We start from the raw sequence: 26,942 nt of genomic DNA, 5'->3' as shown, positions 1-26,942 counted from the left end.
TTCTTCCCCATTTTACCCTAATGGTCCAGCCCGGGCTATGTGATTTGGATCCAGCTTGGTATATCATGTTTTCACCATGGCCCAGGCCTCTCGCGCGCCCTCTCGGCCGGCCGATATCTTCCATAGTTGGATACACCGCCGCGCTCCCTTGAACAACTCTAGAAGCTCCTCCATACTTCCTGGAGGGGAGGCGGATGGCCATAAGGCCTTGGCCACGCTCCGCATGGCCAGCCGGGCATGCTTGTGCACTTGCGACAGTCTTTGCAGCAGATCACTCGATGATCCGGACACCTCCTCTTCAGGACGCCCTGTCAATATACCTGCAACCATGACTATATCAGTCCCATCTATCTCTGAACTACTTTAAAAATAGTTCGAACACATACTGAATATGCCGCCCCGCAGCTTCTTGTTCTCCTTCACGGAATCGTCTAGCTGGGCTCGAACATCTTTAAATTCTTCACCCAATGCAGTTTGGGAATCCTGTAGCTTATTTTTCGCGTCTCTGACGCGGGTCAGTGATACATCTCCAACGTATCTATAATTATTGATTGCTCCATGCTATATTATCTACTGTTTTGGACATTATTGGTCTTTATTATCCACCTTTATATCATTTTTGGGACTAACCTACTAACCGGAGGCCCAGCCCAGAATTGCTGTTTTTTTTGCCTATTTTAGGGTTTCGAAGAAAAGGAATATCAAACGGAGTCCAAATGGAATGAAACCTTCGGGAACGTGATTTTCTCACCGAATGTGATCCAGGAGACTTGGACCCTACGTCAAGACACAAAAGAGGAGGCCACGAGGTACGGGGCGCGCCTACTCCCCTAGGCGTGCCCTCCACCCTCGTGGCCCCCCTGTTGCTCCACCGATGTACTCCTTCCTCCTATATATACCTACGTACCCCCAAACAATCAGTTATGGAGCCAAAACCGTAATTCCACCGCCGTAACTTTCTGTATCCACGACCCATCTTGGGGCCTGTTCCGGAGCTCCGCCGGAGGGGGCATCGATCACGGAGGGCTTCTACATCATCACCATAGCCTCTACGATGAAGTGTGAGTAGTTTACCTCAGACCTACGTGTCCATAGTTATTAGCTAGATGGCTTCTTCTCTCTTTTGGATCTCAATACAATGTTCTCCCCCTCTCTTGTGGAGATCTATTCGATGTAATCTTCTTTTTGCGGTGTGTTTGTTGAGACCGATGAATTGTGGATTTATGATCTAGTCTATCTATGAATAATATTTGAATCTTCTCTGAATTCTTTTATGTATGATTGGTTATCTTTGCAAGTCTCTTCGAATTATCAGTTTGGTTTGTCCTACTAGATTGATCTTTCTTGCAATGGGAGAAGTGCTTAGCTTTGGGTTCAATCTTGCGGTGTCCTTTCCCAGTGACAGTAGGGGCAGCAAGACATGTATTGTATTGTTGCCATCGAGGATAACAAGATGGGGTTTTCATCATATTGCATGAGTTTATCCCTCTACATCATGTCATCTTGCTTAAGGCGTTACTCTGTTTTCATTAACTTAATACTCTAGATGCATGCTGGATAGCGGTCGATGAGTGGAGTAATAGTAGTAGATGCAGGCAGGAGTCGGTCTACTTGTCTTGGACATGATGCCTATATACATGATCATGCCTAGATATTCTCATAACTATGCTGAATTCTGTCTATTGCTCAACAGTAATTTGTTCACCCATCGTAGAATACTTATGCTCTTGAGAGAAGCCACTAGTGAAACCTATGCCCCCCGGGTCTATCTTCATCATATTAATCTTCCAATTCTTTGTTATTTACTTTGCTTTTATTTTACTTTGCATCTTTATCATAAAAATACCAAAAATATTATCTTATCATATCTATTAGATGTCACTCTCGTAAGTGGCCGTGTAGGGATTGTCAACCCCTTATCATGTTGGTTGCGAGGATTTATTTGTTTTGTGCAGGTATGAGGGACTCGCGCATAGCCTCCTACTGGATTGATACCTTGGTTCTCAAAAACTGAGGGAAATACTTACGCTACTCTGCTGCATCATCCCTTCCTCTTCGGGGAAAAACCAACGCAGTGCTCAAGAGGTAGCAAGAAGGATTTCTGGCACCGTTTCCGGGGAGTCTACGCAAAAGTCAATATACCAAGTACCCATCACAATCCCTATCTCCCGCATTACATTATTTGCCATTTGCCTCTCGTTTTCCTCTCCCCCACTTCACCCTTGCCGTTTTATTCACCCTCTCTCTCTCTATCCTCCCTCTCTTTCTCTCTTTGCCTCTTGTTGCCCCTTGCACCTTCTGCCGTTATGTCTGAAATTGGGGAAATTATTGTCGATATGGACAATAATAATATCATGAAAAATTCTGATGCTCCTGCTAAAGAACCACCCATCTTACATACAAAAAAATTCCATGTTGGTAGTGGTAATATTATTGGAAAAAGAGTTATTCAAGATTTCTTTACTTGTGCCGGTGCTTTACCTTCTATGGGTAGTTCTATCCATCATACAACTAGTAGTCTTGCGGATGCTATTGCCATTCTTGTAGTTGAACTTGAAAGACAATTCATGCACATGCACCCTTGCATACAAAGGATTTTCCTAGAATTTTCTAATATTGAGGATTCCTCTGTTAAGCGTGCCGCTACTATCTCTTTTTATAGTTAGTTGTCTTTTGTACCCAGAGTCTACCTTGTAATTATGGGGCCACACCTCCCCTAATCCAGGTGTTGTGTTAATTTAAAGTCAGTAGGAGCCTCTCCTACTGTCAGTGAGCTTTCAAAAAAAAACTATCTTTTTGGCTCATGAGTTTAGATTCATAATAAAAGAGGCCAAAGAAATCTTTGCGCATTATAGGGTGGATGCTTGTCGTCCTCCCATAGAGGCCATCCTCTTTGATCAAGAAGAAATAATGCATTTTCAATCTCTAGACTATGTTGTTTTCAATGAAAGTCTTAGAAAAAGGGTTCCTACCAATGTTTTAGTTGATAGAATTTTTGAACTTAATGATGATTTGGCTATTCAAAATAATGAACTAGGATATTCTCTTGAATATAGGCTCACAAAGTTCTGCCAAAAGAATGCTTATAATGATGAATTGGTTGTGCAATACGAAGGACCAAAGGAGAAACCTATACCTCCCAAGGTTGATCTTGGGGACTTTTGCCCCATTAAATTTAGCCCTTTTGATTACTTTTGCTTACCTCAAAGAAAACTTGCTGCTGAACGTAGAGAATATGAAATGAGTTTTAATGATCTATCTTACTATTATGGCAATACCTAGATCTATCTTTGTTTTTTATGCCTAGCTAGGGGCGTTAAACGATAGCGCTTGTTGGGAGGCAACCCAATTATATTTTTAGTCCTTGCTTTTTTGCTCCTGTTTAGTAATAAATAATTTATCTAGACTCTGTTTAGATTGTGTTTTTTTGTGTTTAATTAGTGTTTGTGCCAAGTAGAACCGTTGGGAAGACTTGGGGAAAGTCTTGTTAATCTTGCTATAAAAAACAGAAATGTTAGCGCTCACGAGAACTGCTGCCATTTTTATTTGGAAAGTGCTCTTTAGTTAATTATTTTTTAAGATGATTAATAGATAAATTCCTCACGTCCAGCAATTTATTTTATAATTTTTGGGGTTCCAGATCTTGCGCTAGCTACAGATTACTACAGACTGTTCTGTTTTTGACAGATTCTGTTTTTCGTGTGTTGTTTGCTTATTTTGATAAATCTATGGCTAGTAAAATAGTTTATAAACCATAGAGAAGTTGGAATACAGTAGGTTTAACACCAATATAAATAAATAATGAGTTCATTACAGTACCTTGAAGTGGTCTTTTGTTTTCTTTCGCTAACGCAGCTCACGTGATTTTCTACTTTAAGTTTTGTGTTGTGAAGTTTTCAAGTTTTGGGTAAAGGTTTGATGGATTATGGAACAAGGAGTGGAAAGAGGCTAAGCTTGGGGATTCCCATGGCACCCCCAAGATAATATAAGGACACCTAAAAGCCAAAGCTTGGGGATGCCCCAGAAGGCATCCCCTCTTTTCGTCTACTTCTATCGGTAACTTTACTTGGAGCTATATTTTTATTCACCACATGATATGTGTTTTGCTTGGAGCATCTTGTATTATTTGAGTCTTTATTTGTTAGTTTACCACAATAATCCTTGCTGTACACACCTTTTGATAGAGCCATACATGATTTGGAATTTGTTAGAATTCTCTATGTGCTTGGCTTATATCTTTTGAGTTATATAGTTTTGCTCTAGCACTTCACTTATATCTTTTAGAGCACGGGGGTGGATTTGTTTTATAGAAACTATTGATCTCTCATGCTTCACTTAGATTATTTTGAGAGTCTTAAATATCATGGTAATTTTCTTAAATAATCCTCATATGCTAGGTATTCAAGATTAGTAAAAAAATTCCTAGGAATGTTTTGAATACTAAGAGATGTTTGATGCTTGATGATTGTTTTGAGATATGGAAGTAATAATATCAAAGTCGTGCTAGTTGAGTAGTTGTGAATTTTAGAGGTGCTTGTGTTGAAGTTTGCAAGTCCCGTAGCATGCATGTATGGTAAATGTTATGTAACAAATTTGAAACATGAGGTGTTTTTTTATTGTCTTCCTTATGAGTGGCGGTTGGGGACGAGCGATGGTCTTTTCCTACCAATCTACCCCCCTAGGAGCATGTGCATAGTGCCGAGGTTTTTGATGACTTGTAGAATTTTGCAATAAGTATGTGAGTTCTTTATGACTAATGTTGAGTCCATGGATTATACGCACTCTCACCCTTCCATCATTGCTAGCCTCTTCGGTACCGTGCATTGCCATTTCTCACATTGAGAGTTGGTGCAAACTTCGACGGTGCGTCCAAACCCCATGATATGATATGCTCTTTCACACATAAACCTCCTTATATCTTCCTCAAAACAGCCACCATACCTACCTATTATGGCATTTCCATAGCCATTCCGAGATATATTGCCATGCAACTTTCTACCATTCCGTTTATCATGACACATTCATCATTGTCATATTGCTTAGCATGATCACGTAGTTGACATAGTATTTGTGGCAAAGCCACCGTTCATAATTCCTTCATACATGTCACTCTTGATTCATTGCATATCCCGGTACACCGCTGGAGGCATTCATATAGATTCATCTTTTGTTCTAACATCGAGAATCATTGAGTTGTAAATAAATAGAAGTGTGATGATCATCATTTTCTAGAGCATTGTCCCAAGTGAGGAAAAAAAGAGAAGGGCCATAAAAAAAGAGAAAAAGGGCTAAATAAAAAAACCGATGAGAGAAAAAGAGAGAAGGGACAATGTTACTATCCTTTGCCACACTTGTGCTTCAAAGTAGCACCATGATCTTCATGATAGAGAGTCTTTTGTTTTGTCACTTTCATATACTAGTGGGAAATTTTCATTATAGAACTTGGCTTGTATATTCCAACAATGGGCCTCCTCAAGTGCCCTAGGTCTTCATGAGGAAGCAAGTTGGATGCACGTCCACTTAGTTTCTTTTGTTGAGCTTTCATACATTTATAGCTCTAGTGCATCCGTTGCATGACAATCCCTACTCCTTGCATTAACATCAATCGATGGGCATCTTCATAGCCCATTGATTAGCCTCGTTGATGTGAGATTATCTCCTTTTTGCCTTCTCCACATAACCCCCATCATCATATTCTATTCCACCCATAGTGTTATGTCCACGGCTCGCGCTCATATATTGCGTGAAAGTTTATAGGTTTGAGATTGCTAAGGTATGAAACAATTGCTTGGCTTGTCATCGGGGTTGTGCATGATGAGAGCATTCTTGTGTGACGAAAATGGAGCATGACTAAACTATATGATTTTGTAGGGATGAACTTTCTTTGGCCATGTTATTTTGAGAAGACATAATTGCTTAGTCAGTATGCTCGAGGTATTATTATTTTTATGTCCATATGAACTTTTGTCTTGAATCTTTTGGATCTGAATATTCATACCACAATTAAGAAGAATTACATTAAAATTATGCCAAGTAGCACTCCGCATCAAAAATTCTGTTTTTATCATTTACCTACTCGAGGACGAGAAGGAATTAAGCTTGGGGATGCTTGATACGTCTCCAACGTATCTATAATTTTTGATCGCTCCATGCTATATTATCTACTGTTTTGGACATTATTGGGCTTTATTATCCATTTTTATATTATTTTCGGGACTAACCTACTAACCGGAGGCCCAGCCCAGAATTGCTGTTTTTTTGCCTATTTTTGGGTTTTGAAGAAAAGGAATATCAAACGGAGTCCAAACGGAATGAAACCTTCGGGAACGTGATTTTCTCACCGAACATGATCCAGGAGACTTGGACCCTACGTCAATACACAAAAGAGGAGGCCACGAGGTAGGGGGCGCGCCTACCCCTCCCCCCCCCCAGGCGCACCCTCCACCCTCGTGCCCCCCCTGTTGGTCCACCGACGTACTCCTTCCTCCTATATATACCTATGTACCCCCAAACAATCAGTTACGGAGCCAAAACCCTAATTCCGCCACCGTAACTTTCTGTATCCACGAGATCCCATCTTGGGGTCTGTTCCGGAGCTCTGCCGGAGGGGGCATCGATCATGGAGGGCTTCTACATCATCACCATAGCCCCTCCGATGAAGTGTGAGTAGTTTACCTCAGACCTACGGGTCCATAGTTATTAGCTAGATGGCTTCTTCTCTCTTTTGGATCTCAATACAATGTTCTCCCCCTCTCTTGTGGAGATCTATTCGATGTAATCTTCTTTTTGCGGTGTGTTTGTTGAGACCGATGAATTGTGGGTTTATGATCAAGTCTATCTATGAATAATATTTGAATCTTCTCTGAATTCTTTTATGTATGATTGGTTATCTTTGCAAGTCTCTTCGAATTATCAGTTTGGTTTGGCCTACTAGATTGATCTTTCTTGCAATGGGAGAAGTGCTTAGCTTTGGGTTCAATCTTGCGGTGTCCTTTCCCAGTGACAGTAGGGGCAGTAAGGCATGTATTGTATTGTTGCCATCGAGGATAACAAGATGGGGTTTTCATCATATTGCATGAGTTTATCCCTCTACATCATGTCATCTTGCTTAAGGAGTTACTCTGTTTTCATTAACTTAATACTCTAGATGCATGCTGGATAGCGGTCGATGAGTGGAGTAATAGTAGTAGATGCAGGCGGGAGTCAGTCTACTTGTCTCGGACATGATGCCTATATACATGATCATGCCTAGATATTCTCATAACTATGCTCAATTCTGTCAATTGCTCAACAGTAATTTGTTCACCCACCGTAGAGTACTTATGCTCTTGAGAGAAGCCACTAGTGAAACATATGGCCCCTGGGTCCGTCTTCATCATATTAATCTTCCAATACTTTTTTATTTACTTTGCTTTTATTTTACTTTGCATCTTTATCATAAAAATACCAAAAATATTATCTTATCATATCTATCAGATGTCACTCTCGTAAGTGGCCGTGTAGGGATTGACAACCCCTTATCGCGTTGGTTGCGAGGATTTATTTGTTTTGTGCAGGTACAAGGGACTCGCGTGTAGCCTCCTACTATATTGATACCTTGGTTCTCAAAAACTGAGGGAAATACTTACGCTACACTGCTGCATCATCCCTTCCTCTTCGGGGAAAAACCAACGCAGTGCTCAAGATGTAGCAGTCAGCACACGCTCGCCCGTGGCATGTTGCCTTTTCGCCTCTTTTTCTCCCTCTTGGGCGATCTTCAATTCTCTTCCAGTTGATCAGACGACCCTATTATGCGATCAGCAGCAGAATTAGCACAATTGGTATACAATTATTGTTCCTCGGTGGAGGGGGACATTAACAAAAGAGGACTTCTTAACATTTTCTAGTTCGGCAGTAGCAGCATTTAGCTGCACCCGGCACTGCTCCAGCTCCTGGGCTAGCAAACAATTCTTCTCTGTAAGGACCTGGTCGTACAACGATCCTAAATCAGTTGTGCCAACTAGTTTCAGTCTCGGGGGCTACGGGCATATGGTTATCCTTTTTTGACAAAGAAAACTTACCTGCACATATGTCAGATATTACTTCGTGGCTCTTCTAATCCCATCTCGAGCAGCTCGGATGTATGCGTCGCCCGAGCTAAAGGCATTAAAAGCCTTGATACATCCATTTTGCATCATGCTTTTATATCAATATTTATTGCATTATGGGCTGTTATTACACATTATGTCACAATACTTATGCCTATTCTCTCTTATTTTACAAGGTTTACATAAAGAGGGAGAATGCCGGCAGCTGGGATTCTGGGCTGGAAAAGGAGCAAATATTAGAGACCTATTCTACACAGCTCCAAAGTCCTGAAACTTCACGGAAGGTATTTTCAGAATATATAATAAATACTGAGTGCAAGAAATTCACCAGGGGGGCCACACCCTGCCCACGAGGGTGGGGGGGGGGGGCGCCCCCCTACCTCGTGGCCCCTTGGTGGCCCTCCGGTGGCCATCTTCTGCTATATGGAGTCTTTCAATGAAAAAAAATGATAAGCCATCTTTCCAGACGATACTCCGCCGCCACGAGGCGGAACCTTGGCGGAACCAATCTAGGGCTCCGGCGGAGCTGTTCTGCCAGGGAAACTTCCCTCCGGGAGGGGGAATCATAGCCATCGTCATCACCAACGCTCCTCTCATCGGGAGAGGGCAATCTCCATCAACATCTTCACCAACACCATCTCCTCTCAAAACCCTAGTTCATCTCTTGTATCCAATTCTTGTCTCCAAGGCTGGGATTGGTACCTGTAGGTTGCTAGTAGTGTTAATTACTCCTTGTAGTTGATGCTAGTTGGTTTATTTGGTGGAAGATCATATGTTCAGATCCTATATGCATATTAATACCCCTCTGATTATGAACATGAATATGCTTTGTGAGTAGTTACGTTTGTTCCCGAGGACATGGGAGAAGTCTTGCTATTAGTAGTCATGTGAATCTGGTATTCGTTCGATATTTTGATGAGATGTATGTTGTCTCTCCTCTAGTGGTGTTATGTGAACGTCGACTACATAACACTTCACCATTATTTGGGCCTAGAGGAAGGCATTGGGAAGTAATAAGTAGATGATGGGTTGCTACAGTGACAGAAGCTTAAACCCTAGTTTATGCGTTGCTTCGTAAGGGGCTGATTTGGATCCATATGTTTCATGCTTTGGTTAGGTTTACCTTAATACTTTTGTTGTAGTTGTGGATGCTTGCAATAGAGGTTAATCATAAGTGGGATGCTTGTCCAAGTAAGGACAGTACCCAAGCACCGGTCCACCCACATACCAAATTATCAAAGTACCGAACGCGAATCATATGATCGTGATGAAACCTAGCTTGACGATATTCCCATGTGTCCTCGGGAGCGCTTTACATCATATAAGAGTTTGTCTAGGCTTGTCCTTTGCTACAAAAAGGATTGGGCCACCTTGCTGCACTTTATTTACTTTTGTTACTTGTTACTCGTTACAAATTATCCTATCACAAAACTGTCTGTTACCTATCATTTCAGTACTTGCAGAGAATACCTTGCCGAAAACCGCTTATTATTTCCTTCTGCTCCTCGTTGGGTTCGACACTCTTACTTATCGAAAGGACTACGATAGATCCCCTATACTTGTGGGTCATCAAGACTCTTTTCTGGCTCCGTTGCCGGGGAGTGAAGCGCCTTTGGTAGGTGGAATTTGGTAAGGAAAAATTTATATAGTGTGCTGAAATTTACTGTCACTTGTTACTATGGAAAGTAATCCTCTGAGGGGCTTGTTCGGGGTATCTTCACCCTGACCAGTAGAGCAAAGAGTTGCTCCTCAACCTACTGAACCTACTGAAAATGAAAATGTCTTCTTTGAAATTCCTTCAGGTATGTTAGAAAAACTGCTAGCTATTCCTTTTGCAGGAGATGGAACAAAGCATCCTGATGAGCACCTAATATATGTTGATGAAGTTTGTGGATTATTTAAGCTTGCAGGTGTGCCCGGTGATGTTATTAAGAAGAAGGTCTCCCCTTTATCTTTGAAGGGAGATGCATCGACATGGTATAGGCTATGCGATGATACGGGGTCATGGAACTACAGACGATTGAAATTGGAATTTCATCAGAGGTTTTATCCTATGCATCTTGTTCATCGTGATCGCAATTATATATATATAATTTCTGGCCCCGCGAAGGAGAAAGCATAGCTCAAGCTTGGGGGAGGATTAAATCAATGTTATATTCATGCCCCAATCATGAGCTCTCAAGAGAAATAATTATTCAAAATTTATATGCTCAGCTTTCTGATAACAATTGCACCATGCTCGATACTTCTTGTGCTGGCTCTTTTATGATGAACACTATTGAATTCAAATGGGATTTATTGGAAAGAATTAAACGCAACTCTGAATATTGGGACCTTGACAAAGGTAAGGAGTCAGGTATGACAATTAAGTTTGATTGTGTTAAATCTTTTATGGATACCGATGTTTTTCGTAAATTTAGCACTAAATATGGACTTGACTCTGAGATAGTAGCTTCTTTCTGTGAATCTTTTGCTACTCATGTTGATCTCCCTAGGAAGAAGTGGTTTAAATATCATTCCCCCATAGAAGTAAAAGTAGCTGCACCTATTGAAGTTGAATAAAAGACTATCACTTATAATGATCCTATCGTTCCTACTGCTTATGTTGAGAAACCACCTTTTCCTGTTAGGATAAAAGATCATGCTAAAGTTTCAACTGTGGTTCATAAAAGCAATATTAAAACTTATACACCTCCTGAGCAAGTTAAAGTTGAACCTAATATTGCTATTGTTAAAGATCTCTTGTCTGATAATATTGATGGGCATGTTATTCATTTCCTTGATGAGACTGCTAGAATTGCTAAACCTTGTGCTAAAGATAAAAACAGACCTGTGGTAGGCATGCCTGTCATTTCTGTTAAAATAGGAGATCATTGTTATCATGGCTTATGTGATATGGGTGCTAGTGCTACTGCAATACCTTACGACTTATACAAAGAAAATATGCATGATATTGCACCTGCTGAGATAGAAGATATTGATGTCACAATTAAACTTGCCAATAGAGATACTATTTCACCAATGGGAATTGTCAGAGATGTTGAAGTCTTGTGTGGGAAAACTAAATATCCTGCTGATTTTCTTGTTCTTGGTTCCCCACAAGATAGCTTTTGTCCCATTATATTTGGTAGACCCTTCTTAAATACTGTTAATGCTAAGATAGACTGCAATAATGATATTGTTTCTGTTGGTTTAGGTGATATGTCTCATGAATTTAATTTCTCTAAATTTCGTAGACAACACCGTGAAGAGGAATTGCCTAGTAAAGATGAAATTATTGGTCTTGCTTCTATTGTCGTGCCTCCTAGTGATCCTTTAGAATAATATTTGCCAGACCATGAAAATGATATGTTTATGAATGAAAGAAGGGAAATAGACGAAGTATTCTTTAAACAGGAACCCATCCTGAAACACAATTTGCCTATTGAAATCCTAGGGGATCCTCCTCCACCCAAGGGTGATCCCATGTTTGAGCTTAAACCTTTACCTGATACTCTTAAATATGCTTATCATGATGAGAAAAAGATATATCTTATTATTATTAGTGCTAACCTTTCAGAGCATGAAGAAGAAAGATTATTGAAAACTCTGAAGAAGCACCGTGCTGCTATTGGATATACTCTCGATGATCTTAAAGGCATTAGTCCCACTCTGTGTCAACACAAAATAAATTTGGAGGAAGATTCCAAACCAGTTTGTGATCATCAACGACGGCTGAATCCTAAGATGAAGGAAGTGGTAAGAAAGAAATACTAAAGCTTCTAGAGGCAGGTATAATTTATCCCGTTGCTGATAGTCAGTGGGTAAGTCATGTCCATTGCGTCCCCAAAAAGGGAGGTATTACTATCGTTCCTAATGATAAAGATGAGTTGATTCGACGAAGAATTATTACAGGTTATAGGATGGTAATTGATTTCCACAAACTAAATAAAGCTACTAAAAAGATCATTACCCCTTACCTTTTATCGATCAAATTCTAGAAAGATTATCCAAACATACACATTTTTTGCTTTCTAGATGGTTATTCTGGTTTCTCTCAAATACGTGTGTCAGCCAATGATCAATCAAAGACTACTTTTACTTGCCCGTTCGGTACTTTTGCTTATAGACGTATGCCTTTTGGTTCATGTAATGCACCTGCTACCTTTCAAAGATGCATGATGGCTATATTCTCTGACTTCTGTGAAAAGATTTGTGAGGTTTTCATGGACGATTTTTCCGTCTATGGATCCTCTTTTGGTGATTGCTTAAACAACCTTGATCGAGTTTTGCAGAGATGTGAAGAAACTAATCTTGTCTTGAATTGGGAAAAGTGCCACTTTATGGTTAATGAAGGTATTGTCTTGGGGCATAAAGTTTCTGAAAGAGGTATTGAAGTTGATAAAGCCAAGGTTGATGTTATTGAAAAGATGCCATGTCCCAAGGACATCAAAGGTATAAGAAGTTTACTTGGTCATGCCGGTTTTTATAGGAGGTTCATTAAGTACTTCTCAAAAATTTCTCGGCATCTAACTAATTTATTACAAAAATATATACCATTTGTTTTCGATGATGATTGCGTAGAAGCATTTGAAATACTTAAGAAAGCATTAATCTCTGCACCTATTGTTCAGCCACCTGATTGGAACTTACCTTTTGAAATTATGTGTGATGCTAGTGATTATGCTGTAGGTGCTGTTCTAGGTGAAAGAGTTGATAAGAAATTAAATGTTATCCAATATGCTAGTAAAACTCTAGACAATGCTCAGAGAAATTATGCTACTACTGAAAAAGAATTCTTAGCAGTTGTATTTGCTTGTGATAAGTTCAGACCCTATATTGTTGATTCTAAAGTAACTATTCACATGGATCATGCTGCTATTAAATATCTTATGGAAAAGAAAGATGCTAAACCTTGACTTATTAGATGGGTTCTCTTGCTACAAGAATTTGATTTGCATATTATTGATAGAAAGGGAGCTGAGAACCCTGTTGTAGACAACTTGTCTAGGTTAGAAAATGTTCTTGATGACCCACTACCTATTGATGATAGCTTTCCTGATGAACAATTAAATGTCATAAATGCTTCTCATACTGCTCCATGGTATGCTGATTATGCTAATTACATTATTGCTAAATTTATACCACCTGGCTTCACATACCAGCAAAATAAAAAGTTCTTCTATGATTTGAGACATTACTTTTGGGATGACCCACATCTTTATAAAGATGGAGTAGATGGTGTTATTAGACGTTGTGTACCTGAGCATGAACATGAACAAATCCTACGCAAGTGTCACTCCGAGGCTTATGGAGGACACCACGCTGGAGACAGAACTGCACACAAGGTATTGCAATCCGGTTTTTATTGGCCTACTCTTTTCAGGGATGCCCGTAAGTTTGTCTTATCTTGTGATGAATGTCAAAGAATTGGTAATATTAGTAGACGTCAAGAAATGCCTATGAATTATTCACTTGTTATTGAACCATTTGATGTTTGGGGCTTTGATTATATGGGACCTTTTTCTGCCTCTAATGGATATACACATATTTTAGTTGCTGTTGATTACGTTACTAAGTGGGTAGAAGCTATTCCAACTAGTAGTGCTGATCATAACACCTCTATTAAGATGCTTAAAGAAGTTATTTTCCGAGATTTGGAGTCCCTAGATATTTAATGACTGATGGTGGTTCACATTTTATTCATGGTGCTTTCCGTAAAATGCTTGCTAAATATGATGTTAATCATAGAATTGCATCTCCTTATCACCCACAGTCTAGTGGTCAAGTAGAATTGAGCAATAGAGAACTCAAATTAATTTTGCAGAAGACTGTTAATAGATCTAGAAAGAATTGGTCCAAGAAACTTGACGATGCATTATGGGCCTATAGAACTGCATATAAAAATCCTATGGGTATGTGTCCGTATAAAATGGTTTATGGAAAAGCATGTCACTTACCTCTCGAACTAGAACATAAGGCTTATTGGGCTATTAAAGAGCTCAATTATGATTTCAAACTTGCCAGTGAGAAGAGGTTGTTTGACATTAGCTCACTTGATGAATGGAGAACCCAAGCCTATGAGAATGCCAAATTGTTTAAAGAAAAGGTTAAAAGATGTCATGACAAAAGAATACAAAAGCGTGAGTTTAACGTAGGTGATTATGTATTGCTATACAACTCTCGTTTAAGATTTTTTGCAGGAAAACTTCTCTCTAAATGGGAAGGTACATACGTTATCGAGGAGGTCTGTCATTCCGGTGCCATAAAAATCAACAACTTCGAAGGCACAAATCCGAAGGTGGTGAACGGTCAAAGAATTAAACATTATATCTCAGGTAATCCTATAAATGTTGAAAACAATGTTATTGAAACCGTAACCCCGGAGGAATACATAAGGGACACTTTCCAGAACGTTTCAGACTCCGAAAAGGAAGAGGTATGTGGTACGGTAAGTAAACCGACTCCAAAACAGTTTTAATGGCAATATTTCTCTGTTTTGGAATATTTAGAAAAATAGAAAAATAAGAAGCAGTCCGGGAAGGACACGGGGGCTCCACGAGGGTGGAGGGTGCACCCTACCCCCTGGGCGCGCCCCCTACCTCATGGGCACCTCGTGTGCTCTCCGGACTCCGTTTTCTTACACGACACATATTTTGGTCGGTAAAAATTCATTATATAATCTCCCGGAGGTTTTGACTCCTGTATCACGCAAATATCTCCTGTCTTTGTTTTGAGCTGTCCTGCTGCAGATTAGAGTAACATGTCGTCCCATGATTCGGAAGGAGAAAGCTATGTGGCTGACTACCTTGCAGATCCTAAGGTCTATGGGGATGTGGAGCATTGTGGTTGGACTACGGAAGAAGAAGAGGACTATGAACCCAAGGGAAGGGAGGAGACGAGCTCGGAAGAAGATGAAGTCCCATTACCTCAACCTGGGGACATGCATGTGGAGTTCAAAAAGTCAAGCCTCCCGGATAGAGTAAAGAAACCTAAGATTGAGTTTATCCCTTTTCGCCTCTTGCAGGAAAACAAGCAGGAACTATGCAAAAAGATACTAAGCCTGGAGCACGAGATTGAGGACCTAAGGGACCAAAACTCTCTCCTCAAGCGCAAATTAAGGAAGAAGCCTACGCCATCAACAAAACCATCACCTTCTTCACCAACAAAGGAGACATAATCATATGGGTATGGGCACTCCCCTTGGCAACTGCCAAGCTTGGGGGAGTGCCCCGGTATCGTATCACCATCACTTCTATCTTTACTGTTTTTCTTAGTTCTATCCTTTTGGTAATATCTTGATCTAGTAGAATAAAAGCTTTTAGTATGATCTAGTTGTGAGTTTTGCTTTATGATCCTTCTATGTAATCGAGTCCGTGAGCTATATATAATAAATATTAGTGTTGAGTCAAGGGCTTGATTATTTTGCCATGATCTTGAGGGAATAGAATAAAAGAGAAAGAATAAAAAGAAACAAAGAGATCATATGGATCTTATGGAGAGTAATGAGCTCACATAGAAAGAGTATGATGAATAAAAGTTGTTGACAGTTGACAAACATATTTTTGGTCATCGTTGCAATTAATAGGAAGTAATAAAGAAAGAGAGGTCTTCACATATAAATATACTATCTTGGACATCTTTTATGATTGTGAGCACTCATTAAAATATGACATGCTATAGAGTTGACGTTGGACAAGGAAGACAACGTAATGGGTTATGTTTTCTTACATCTGAGATAAATTATATTGTCTTGGATCATCCAACATGATTGATCTTGCCTTTCCCCCTCATGCTAGCCAAATTCTTTGCACCAAGTAGAGATACTACTTGTGCTTCCAAACACCCTTAAACCAGTTTTTCCATGAGAGTCCACCATACCTACCTATGGATTGAATAAGATCCTTCAAGTAAGTTGTCATCGGTACAAGCAATAAAAATTTCTCTCTAAATATGTATGACTTATTAGTGTGGGAGAAAATAACCTTTATACGATCGTGTGATATGGAAGAAATAAAAGCGACTGACTGCATAATAAAGGTCCATATCACAAGTGGCAATATAAAGTGACGTTCTTTCGCATTAAGATTTTGTGCATCCAACCATAAAAGTGCATGACAACCTCTGCTTCCCTCTGCGAAGGGCCTATCTTTTACTTTTATCTCCTAGCTTGCATAAGAGTCATGGTGATCTTCACCCTTCCTTTTTACATTTTATCTTTTGGCAAGCACAACATGTTGGAAAGATCCCGGTATATATGGCTAATTGGATGTGAGTTTTCATGAACCATTATTGTTGACATTACCCTTGAGGTAAAACGTTGGGAGGCAAAACTATAAGCCCCTATCTTTCTCTGTGTCCGATTAAAACTCCATACCCATAAGTATTGCGTGAGTGTTAGCAATTGTGAAAGACTATATGATAGTTGAGTATGTGGACTTGCTGAAAAGCTCTTATATTGACTCTTTCCTATGTTAGGATTAATTGCAATTGCTCCAATGACTGAGATTATAGTTTGTTAGTTTTCAATGAAGTTTGTGATTCATACTTGAAATGGTGATTGAATTATTACTCTAGCATAAGAGATCATATGAGAAGAATTATATAAGTTGATGTTCTAAGAATGATCATGATGCCCTCATGTCCGTATTTTATTTTTATCGACACCTCTATCTCTAAACATGTGGACATATTTTTCGATTTCGTCTTTCGCTTGAGGACAAGCAAGGTCTAAGCTTGGGGGAGTTGATACGTCCATTTTTCATCATGCTTTTATATCAATATTTATTGCATTATGGGCTGTTATTACACATTATGTCACAATACTTATGCCTATTCTCTCTTATTTTACAAGGTTTACATAAAGAGGGAGAATGCCGGCAGCTAGGATTCTGGGCTGGAAAAGGAGCAAATATTAGAGACCTATTCTGCACAGTTCCAAAAGTCCTGAAACTTCACGGAAGGCATTTTCAAAATATATAATAAATACTGAGTGCAAGAAGTTCACTAGGGGGGCCACACCCTGCCCACGAGGGTGGGGGGCGCGCCCTACCCCCTGGGCGCGCCCCCTACCTCGTGGGCCCCCTGGTGTCCCTCCGGTGGCCATCTTCTGCTATATGGAGTATTTTGATGAAAAAAAGCCATCTTTCCAGACGAGACTCCACCACCACGAGGCGGAACCTTGGCGGAACCAATCTAGGGCTCCGGCAGAGCTGTTCTGCCGGGGAAACTTCCCTCCGGGAGGGAGAATCATAGCCATCGTCATCACCAACGCTCCTCTCATCGGGAGAGGGCAATCTCCATCAACATCTTCACCAGCACCATCTCCTCTCAAAACCCTAGTTCATCTCTTGTATCCAATTCTTGTCTCCAAGTCTGGGATTGGTACCTGTGGGTTGCTAGTAGTGTTAATTACTCCTTGTAGTTGATGCTAGTTGGTTTATTTGGTGGAAGATCATACGTTCAGATCCTATATGCATATTAATACCCCTCTGATTATGAACATGAATATGCTTTCTGAGTAGTTACGTTTGTCCCTGACGACATGGGAGAAGTCTTGCTATTAGTAGTCATGTGAATTTGGTATTCGTTCGATATTTTGATGAGATGTATGTTGTCTCTCCTCTAGTGGTGTTATGTGAACGTCGACTACATAACACTTCACCATTATTTGGGCCTAGAGGAAGGCATTGGGAAGTAATAAGTAGATGATGGGTTGCTAGAGTGACATAAGCTTAAACCCTAGTTTATGCGTTGCTTCATAAGGGGCTGATTTGGATCCATATGTTTCATGCTATGGTTAGGTTTACCTTAATACTTTTGTTGTAGTTGCGGATGCTTGCAATAGAGGTTAATCATAAGTGGGATGCTTGTCCAAGTAATGATAGTACCCATGCACCGGTCCACCCACATACCAAATTATCAAAGTACCAAATGCGATGTGTCCTCGGGAGCGCTTTACATCATATAAGAGTTTGTCCAGGCTTCTCCTTTGCTACAAAAAGGATTGGGCCACCTTGCTGCACTTTATTTACTTTTGTTACTTGTTACTCGTTACAAATTATCCTATCACAAAACTATCGGTTACCTATTATTTCAGTGCTTGTAGAGAATGCCTTGCTGAAAACCGCTTATCATTTCCTTCTGCTCCTCGTTGGGTTCGACACTCTTACTTATCGAAAGGACTACGATAGATCCCCTATACTTGTGGGTCATCAAGCCTCCTCCGAGAACTTGGGGTCTCGCAAGACAGCCCCGCAACTCCGATGGTTCATGGCACTCTCTACCTTCGAGTTGGTGACGGACATATTTTCTTAACCCTCGGCCGAAGGGCTGTCCGACGATGTTCCTGCATCGGCCCGAGTCTCCCCGATTGGATCTAAATCCCAGTTGTTGGGAACACCATCTATCGGGTCCCTGGACACAGTTCGGCGAACCCTCTTCCTTCAACCAAACAAACACACGAGTCACAGTCGGATGCGGCCGCCGAAAAGCATGTTTATCCATATCTCCTTGATGAAGGCTTGGCTGTATCTTCACCCGCCTTCCTTTTCGAAGGCTTGCCCGACGCGGGAGCCGATCTCTTTGAAATCGCCGAACGTCTCCCCTGTGAATCACGATATAGTGCGGTGGGTGAGGCAGAATAAGAGCACTCTTTTAGAGAGGGGTTTCTTGATTGTTTACATGTGAAGTAGGAAGAAGGCCAGGGTAGTCGGCGGTGATGGCCACTTCTGTGCCGTCATAGATTGCCTGGTAAAACACTCCCTCTGCAAGCACCACGAATATATCTGAATCCTCTTCAAAGCCAGGATCCAGCTCCTTGTTGTGGATCTCCAACTGTGGGGCAGGACTATGAAGTCCTTCGGTGACCTTCCGCCAGTGCTGTCATAACAAACAGACTTGAAATTTATCAAAAGTAATTCGGAAGTGGAATGAGTGGAATAGGGGGGTTGAGGCTTACCCAACTGGGAGGATCATACATAGAATACCCATCTCTGCGCTTATTGCGAACAAACTCCTCCTCGCCCCCTTTAAACAAGTAGACCAATATTTGGCCAGAGCGGCGGGGGTATACGGACCCTTCCGGCCATAGCGGGAGGCGTCATCCTCTCCATTGTAGTGCCACATGGGCAGCCCTCTATATTGTAGCGGCTGAACCCCTCGCACTATGGAGATCGCCATTACCTCAATTATTGTGAGTCCGGACTGAGCGCGCATCTTTATCTTGCTCATAAGCTGGCGAACTTCTGCGCTGTCCTCCTCTTCAAGACTTCGGGGACGCCAACTGTGGCGTTTCTTTAGCGGAACGCTCGCAAATTCAGGAAGACCCATTTGAACTGGGTAAGGAAGCGCGACGTCCTCGATATAGAACCATTCGGAAGGCCATTCTTCGGGTGCCTTCCTTGGTGTGCCGGATAGATATCCGGTATCGGCGATACACCATACTTCGGCTACGCCCACTTCAAATATTGACCCCTCGTGATTACGCGGGACAAGACAGAACTACTTCCTCCCCAGCTCGAAATGAGCCTCGATACCTAGAAATAATTCGCATAAAGTGATGTAACCCGCGATATGCAGAATGGAGGCAGGGGTGAAGTTGTGCAGCTGGAGGCCATAGTATTCCAGAAGCCCTCGGAGGAACGAATGAATGGGAAATCCAACGCCCCTTAGCAGGTAAGGGACGAAACATACTCGCTCTCCCCCGGATGGGTTGGGAAGGTCCTCTACCTGAATCTCACCGTTGAAGGAATCTAGCCCTGCTCGAATAGGAACTAGATCTGTGGGGGGAAGAAATCCCTGTGTCTGCAACTTCGTCAATCGACTGTGGGACACTAACACTACAAAAAAAATACACTTCCGTGATGATACGTGTTTGTCACAGTAGGTCGCTTTTTTTGTCATGCATGTACATCCATGACAAATTTATGATAGAATCAAGATAGTCATACATGTGCTGTCGTAGAAGTGTTCCATGACATTACCAAAATTATCATCACGGAAGTGTCCACTTCCATGACGATAAATCGCGCGTCACAGAAGTGCTTTCGTCAAGGGTGACCGACACGTGGCATCCACCGTAACGGAACGCCGTTAAGCTATCGGGTCGGGTTTTGGATCCGATAACCCGTTAATAGCCCTGACCAATGGGAAATTTCCACGTGTAAAATTCTTATTAGCCGGATGAAACACGTGTCAGCTCATCGGTGAGTCAGATAGGCGCCTATGATACGTCGACATGTGGCACGGCCCAACAGAGGCCCATTCCTGTGAAAAGGCCGGCTCGTTTAACTTGGTCAAAAGGTGGCGGGCCGGCCCATGAAAAGCCTGTTAACGGCCTGTTCGCATATAGCCCATTTACAGCCCGCTAACCCAAGGCCCGTTACGCCCTATCCGAATTAGGCCCAATAGCGTCATCTGGGCCATCCAATATGATTCCAGCCCTTTTTCACTTCTGTCCCATGTATGGCCCATGACGTCTTTCGGCCCATATGAGGCCCTATGTAACTCTTGGCCTATTAACGGCCCGTGGTGAAACTGGCCCATAATGAATAGTGTATCACTTTACACCCATTAACGGCCTCTGGTGAAACTAGCCCGTATAAGGCCCATTGATGATATGGCCCGTAGAAGGCCCATTGTTTCTATGGCCCGTAGAAGGCCTACTGTTTCTACGGCTGTAGAAGGCCCACTATTTCTACGGCCCGTAGGAGGCCCAGTGTCACTACAATAAATATTAGCCCATGGTTATTGTGGCCTAGTTTTAAAAAATAGGTTATTGCAGCCACTAGTTAACCGAGGAAAAAGAACTACAATGACTATAAGCAAACAAATAAACAAGACAACAAGGAAATAAATAAGCAAGCAACTAACGCTAGGCTATCACGGCTATTACACATATTAAATCCACTGGGCATCAAAGTTCGCCACCAGTGCAAATATAGGGAACAAAGCAGCATATCATATACACTGGCCGTCAAAATTGGCCACTAGTGCAAATAAACGTGGCAGCAAAACAAGAGCATAACTGAAACAACTTCAGAAGAGCTCAAGAAACGTTATCCTGGGTATCCACCATGCTGGCAATAAGCTTAGCAAGCTGATTAGCTTTGTCCTGTTTGGCGCTAAAATCCTCCAACGCTTGTTGTTGCACCAGAAAGTATGCATCTGAATGCTTCAGGGACTTCCGCACTCCTTCTGCTTCTTGTCGCAGCACAGCTGATCGATGTCTTTCAACTTGTAGTTGAGACTCAAGAAACCGAACTGATTCAGACAGTGAGTTTGAATAGCTTGTGCAAGCGGTAGTGGACAGTAACTCCAACACTAAATCAAGACAGGATGTGTCACTATCCTGAACCTTATCTGCATTACTTCCTTTACCGTTGCTTAATAAGGGACTCTTCCCCAATATTCTGTCAGCATTCTAAAAGAAGAAACAAGCAGACATAACAAGTTTAGCATGTACTAGTATATGAAACTCATTTTGGTGAACCATTGCATTATTAAGGTGGACAGGATTAAACTACCAAGTCTTCTATTGCCAAGTACTAGTACATAATAAAAGCATCAAACAAACATATATCTATGTCATATGGTAGCAATGGAATCTTAAATTAGAACAGTTGTTCTTCAGGTTTAGGAACTTGTTCTACATGAACAGAGTATAGTAAGACGCAAGAATATAATACTTAAATATAGAAAATGAGCTCATAGACCTTACCACATTCTTAGTTCGGGACCAGTACAGAACAAGGCATTCCCAGTCATCGTCCAGTAAATGTGTCTCAGGAGAACGTAAGGGAATTTGATGAGTTTCTTTGCCGGTGAAGTACGTTTTCTTCAGGTAATTCCAATACTGCCACCAAGCATTCTTGAAGATAGCAGAGGTATTAGCACAGGTTACCTCATCCTGAGTTTCCAAATCGGTCCTTCTCTATAGAGAAAAATGGGAAAATTTGTTGTATTATAACCATCATGGAGGTAGGATGTATGGGACGAAGCAAAGTAATTGCCATGAATAACATTACTTACACATAACTCCTGGACAAACACCTACAACTGGCATTTTCCTTCATCTTCAGTATAATATTTCCAAGATGGGAAGATACGCACATATGATTTAACAACATCAAATGCGATAGATGCTAAACTATGACTAGCTGGTTGTGCTTCCTCCACAGGAATAGGCGTACTAACTGGTGGAGTTGGGGTTCGCCGTGATAGTACTGGCCCTTTGGGCACTGGAGCTGCCTTACTAACTGCTCTTGTTTGGGAGCTCTATGGTGGAGATGGTGTTGTGTCAACATGAACTGGGTTACTATCGGCTGGGGTTGGGGTTAGATTGGGTGAAGCTGGTTCTCTGTCCATCATAGTAAGGGTACAATCTGTGAGAGTTTGGGTTATGTGTGGTAGGGCTGGTTCTTGTGCATGTACAACCGGGGTGCTATCTCCACCAAGAGGTAGCACAGTTTTATTTGAAGATCGTGTTTTTAGTCCGCTAGATACTGGCATCACCCGCTCCAATTCAAATGGCTGATAAACAGGAAACATAGTTGAATGTACAGACATTGTATGAGAGACAGATGCAATAGATAGTGTGGAAACAAGAGGGCATGAAATAGTTGACATGTATATTGTTTAACTAAAACGGATAGCATGACATAATTTCACATATATGATGTCTATCTAAACTGGATAGCATAGCATAACATAATTCAAAGATATGATGAATAACTAAACAAGATCGCATGACATAATTCACCTACATGTTGTCTAAGTAATCAGGATCGCATCATTTAATTCACATATGTGATTTATATGCTAAACAGAGGGCATTTGATATGATGTCTGAACTAAGAACATGGTGTTGAATATTGTGTATATGATGTCTAAACTATGCAATGCAAGACACCGTATGCATGATATGAGCAGTTTAACCGTGCCAAGTTAGAGCATACACCTCAGTGGGGGAATAGGACTGGTCATCTGTATCTGAATCCATCTCCGAGGAGCTATCAGGACCCAACAAGAGATCTGCTTCGACAGGTAGCACTATCTGCTCTGAAGTCCTTGTTTTCACTCCAGATTTTTCCATCTCCCGCCCAAATGGCTGATTCACAGGAAGAGTAGTTTAATGTACAAACATTGTCGACAAATGGAAATGTAATGAAGAAAAGGATGGGCAAGATATCATTCAAATATATGATGCCTGGTTAAACAGGATGGCATTGCACATTTCACATATATTATGGCTGGCTAAAAGACATGAGACTGCATAATTCCCATATATGATATTGAAACTAAACATGTGGCATTACAGAACATGTCTAAACTAAGCAGATGACATATATGATGTCAAAAGTAGGCACTGCAAGGCAACATATGCATGATATGACTAACATCATCATGCCAAGGTAGAGCAAACACCTTGGGGGGTAAATAGGAGTGGTCAGCGGCGTCCGAATCCGCCTCAGAACAGATATCTTCCTCTGGATTCCAATCTAGAGAGGGGTGGGGAGGGTTTGCCATTGAACCCACCATGGAGCGATGTCTGCATGACATTGTATTGCCGCGCAAAACTCTTCTCTTTTTCTCTACATGTTCAGCATGACTGTGTACAATATCTAACATGCATACGAAAAAATATGGTGAGATTATGTAAGGAGAGCATTCAAAAATTTAGAGTGATGGTAACAACCAGTGGATCGATGTTTTTCCGTTGAACCAAAATAGCCCTAATGGATCGACGTGAATGCATAGTAATAAGTGATGCAACAAGTGTACAACCTCTTTGCCGTAGCCGTGTCGACCTCAGCATCATTGGGTTGGTCGCTGAAGCAGTTGAGGCAGAGGTGGCTGTCGGAGGTGTGGAGGAAGATCTGAGGAATCTGTAGACGGCGTCCAGGGCACTGCTCTGTTGTGATGGATCGTTCTGTCGTTGGAGCAGCTCTGGTGAGCCGTAAGACGTCAAGGCTGAAGCAGCACAAGACAGACGTCGTCAATCTCAAGTGGGATTCTAATAGCATCTCCAATAGATGATGTAAAATGGATGTAAAATTAACATCACCAAAAACCACCTGACTACAACAGATGAGGTAAAAACTGTTGACTCTGAACTTAACTGTCGAAACTGAAATTTACTGTGGAATCTGAATGCTACTGTCGAAACTGAACGCAATGGTAGCAGAGAGGCACTTGACATGTAGTTTAGGGAGGGCCTATAGTTCATCTTCAACCTGCACCCCCCTGAGCCGCCAGCCACCACCGGCCGAACCGCCGACCCCAGCGCCGCCTCGCTGCCCCGAAACAACTCGCCACCGCCGCCCCAGCCAGCCCTCTAGGCCCCCCGCCCCCACCCTGAACCCTAAGATAGATAGTGGGGTACCTCTCCGGCGAGCCCCCGTTCCCGCTACGGGTGGTTCTTCCTTAACTCCAGTGAGCCCCCCAACCCCTGAAAATCGACTGACCAAAAAGTCGATTCAGTCGACTAAAGTGTGGCTTAATCGGAGCAGAGCAGCAGCATGAGCGAGGGGGAGAGCAGCAGCAGCAGCTGGGCGAGCGAGCGATCGAGCGAGAGCCGGAGCAGCAGCAGCAGATGCGGCTGGTATGGATGCCGCCGCCGAAGGGGTCTCGCACTGGGGGAGAGCCGCCGTGGAGATGTCTCCCGCGGCACTAGCTTCAAGGTAGCCCCTCCATGGGGGTGCGGGATGGAGCACCGTCGGCGCCGGGAGGTCGAGTTAAGGAGAAGGTGCGATGCGATGAGTGTACAACCTCTTTGGTGGCACCGAGTAGGCCTCGGCTTCGTCCGAGGAGTCGGTGAGGATGCTATGGTTCCGGTGGAGCAGGTTAAGGCGGTGCTGTGGGGATGGAGCAGCCGCGATAGACGAGGCGATCGTCGGAGCAGCTCCTTGGAGGTGGAGGACGGGACGGCTGAACCGGCGGGACAACGAGATGGACGACGGATCCTCATCCGGGAAGGTGGACGAGGGACGTCGAGCTGTTGCGGTGGACGACGTTGTCGGGGAAGAGGCTCCGGCTGGGAAGCGGTGATGTGGCGGATAGAGGAGGGTGGGGTTTCGTGGCTGGAGCGAAGAGGTTATGGCGGCCTGGGATTTCAAATGGCGAAAAGGGGGCGATGGGAGGGGGTGAAGCATGACTTAGGAACACGCTTGTCCAAAATGTAGGGTGTGTTACAAAAGTACCCCCCACCGATTTGAACTAGCGGCCCTTTCGGCTCAGGGTTAGAAGGGGGATTTCGCGTGTCGGGATTTGGCAGCTGGAGGGAGTTTTCGCGCGCGTTGTAATTTCGGGATAGCAAGGCGCGGGTTGTGAAGGCGCCAGTTTTGGGAGCACGATATCTGAATTTTCGGGATATAACAAGACGCGGGTTGAATTTTAGGGACACGCCTAACATGTAGTAATATTGTACTTGTACGTACCAAATCAATTCGCAATTCTCTCAACCAAAAAGAAAACGAAAAAATAAAACTATTCACAGCACACAAAGAGAGAGTCTTGCCCCGTTTTACTGTACAAATGCTATTCAAAGCTAGTACTCCCTCCTTCCATCTATATAGGGCCTAATGCGTTTTTCGATGCTAACTTTGACCAAATATTAGAGCAATGATATATGGCATGCAACTTACACAAAGCACACCGTTAAATTCATCTGTGAAAGGTTCTTTCAATGATATAATTTTCACATTGTGCATGTCATGTACTATTAATCTTGTCAATAGTCAAAGGCGGTCTTAAAAATCTCATTACGCCCTATATAGATGGAAGGAGGGAGTATGAATCCATGTTATGTCCGATTAATTTTTTCGCTTGTTGTATAATGCATGTAACCTACTCATACCAACATTTTAGTGCATTCCAAATGTTTATATTACCGCTGCAATTCGAACTAAATTTGAATTCGTTTATCTATTTTAATAAGAATCTACAATCATGATTGTTGCCAACTTCAACCATCATAGTTTCTTTGCTATCCGCCAGATATAAATCAGACGGCCTATAATGCAGGATGGCATGCACACCATCATCAACAACTCCGTTTTTTATAAGAGTAGAGATAAAATATATTAAATGTAGTATACCATGTCCATAACCACACCATGTGTATCACCGTTATATATATTCACACATCCGTCGGTTTGAAACACTATGATAAATTCTTCAAATATCCGAATTCGCTTTTTATAATGAAGTATATATGATCTCTATTCGTCTTTTACACCCACACAACCCTCTTATCTTTGTAGCTAGCGCTAACTTTCTCTTGTGCATGCACACACCCGCATCCCTCTCACCCTCCCTCAGCATTCTCTAGCTCCATCGCGCAAATTCGTCTTTTCACTTTAGCTCCTTCTTTACTACACACATCGATCGATATGCCTCTCTAGCCAGGTGTGCCTAGCACAAACACAAGCTTCCCCTCTTCTCTTGTCACCGTCCATGCCTCACTCCCACCACTCTTTTCATCATTCTCGTACTCGCACACTCCTCCCCCTCGATATAGTATGCCTCTCGTACCACCTCCTACATGTTCCCTCTCTCTCTATCCTTCTCCTCGTGCCTCATTTGCTTCTAACACACACATGCATGTATACCGATCGATCTCCCAACATATACCTAGATCGACTTTAACTACCCCCCCATAGATCAACGTACCTCACAAGTTATGTCTCTCCTTTCTCTTACAAAGGGCGATTGATCTTCCTATATGTAGTTACGTCTGCTTACCACAGCCACATCGTCCCCCCTCATCATTCGTGCATGCCTCCTGACCCGTCTCTCACACGCACGTGCACAGACAACAAGCAGCCATCTCCTCTCTTATTGATATTGCGGGCGTGCCCTCCGTTTGTCTAGCAA

Source organism: Triticum urartu, chromosome 4 (assembly GCF_003073215.2).
Source record: "Triticum urartu cultivar G1812 chromosome 4, Tu2.1, whole genome shotgun sequence".
Lineage (NCBI taxonomy): Eukaryota > Viridiplantae > Streptophyta > Magnoliopsida > Poales > Poaceae > Triticum > Triticum urartu.
This window is presented reverse-complemented; position numbering follows the sequence as displayed.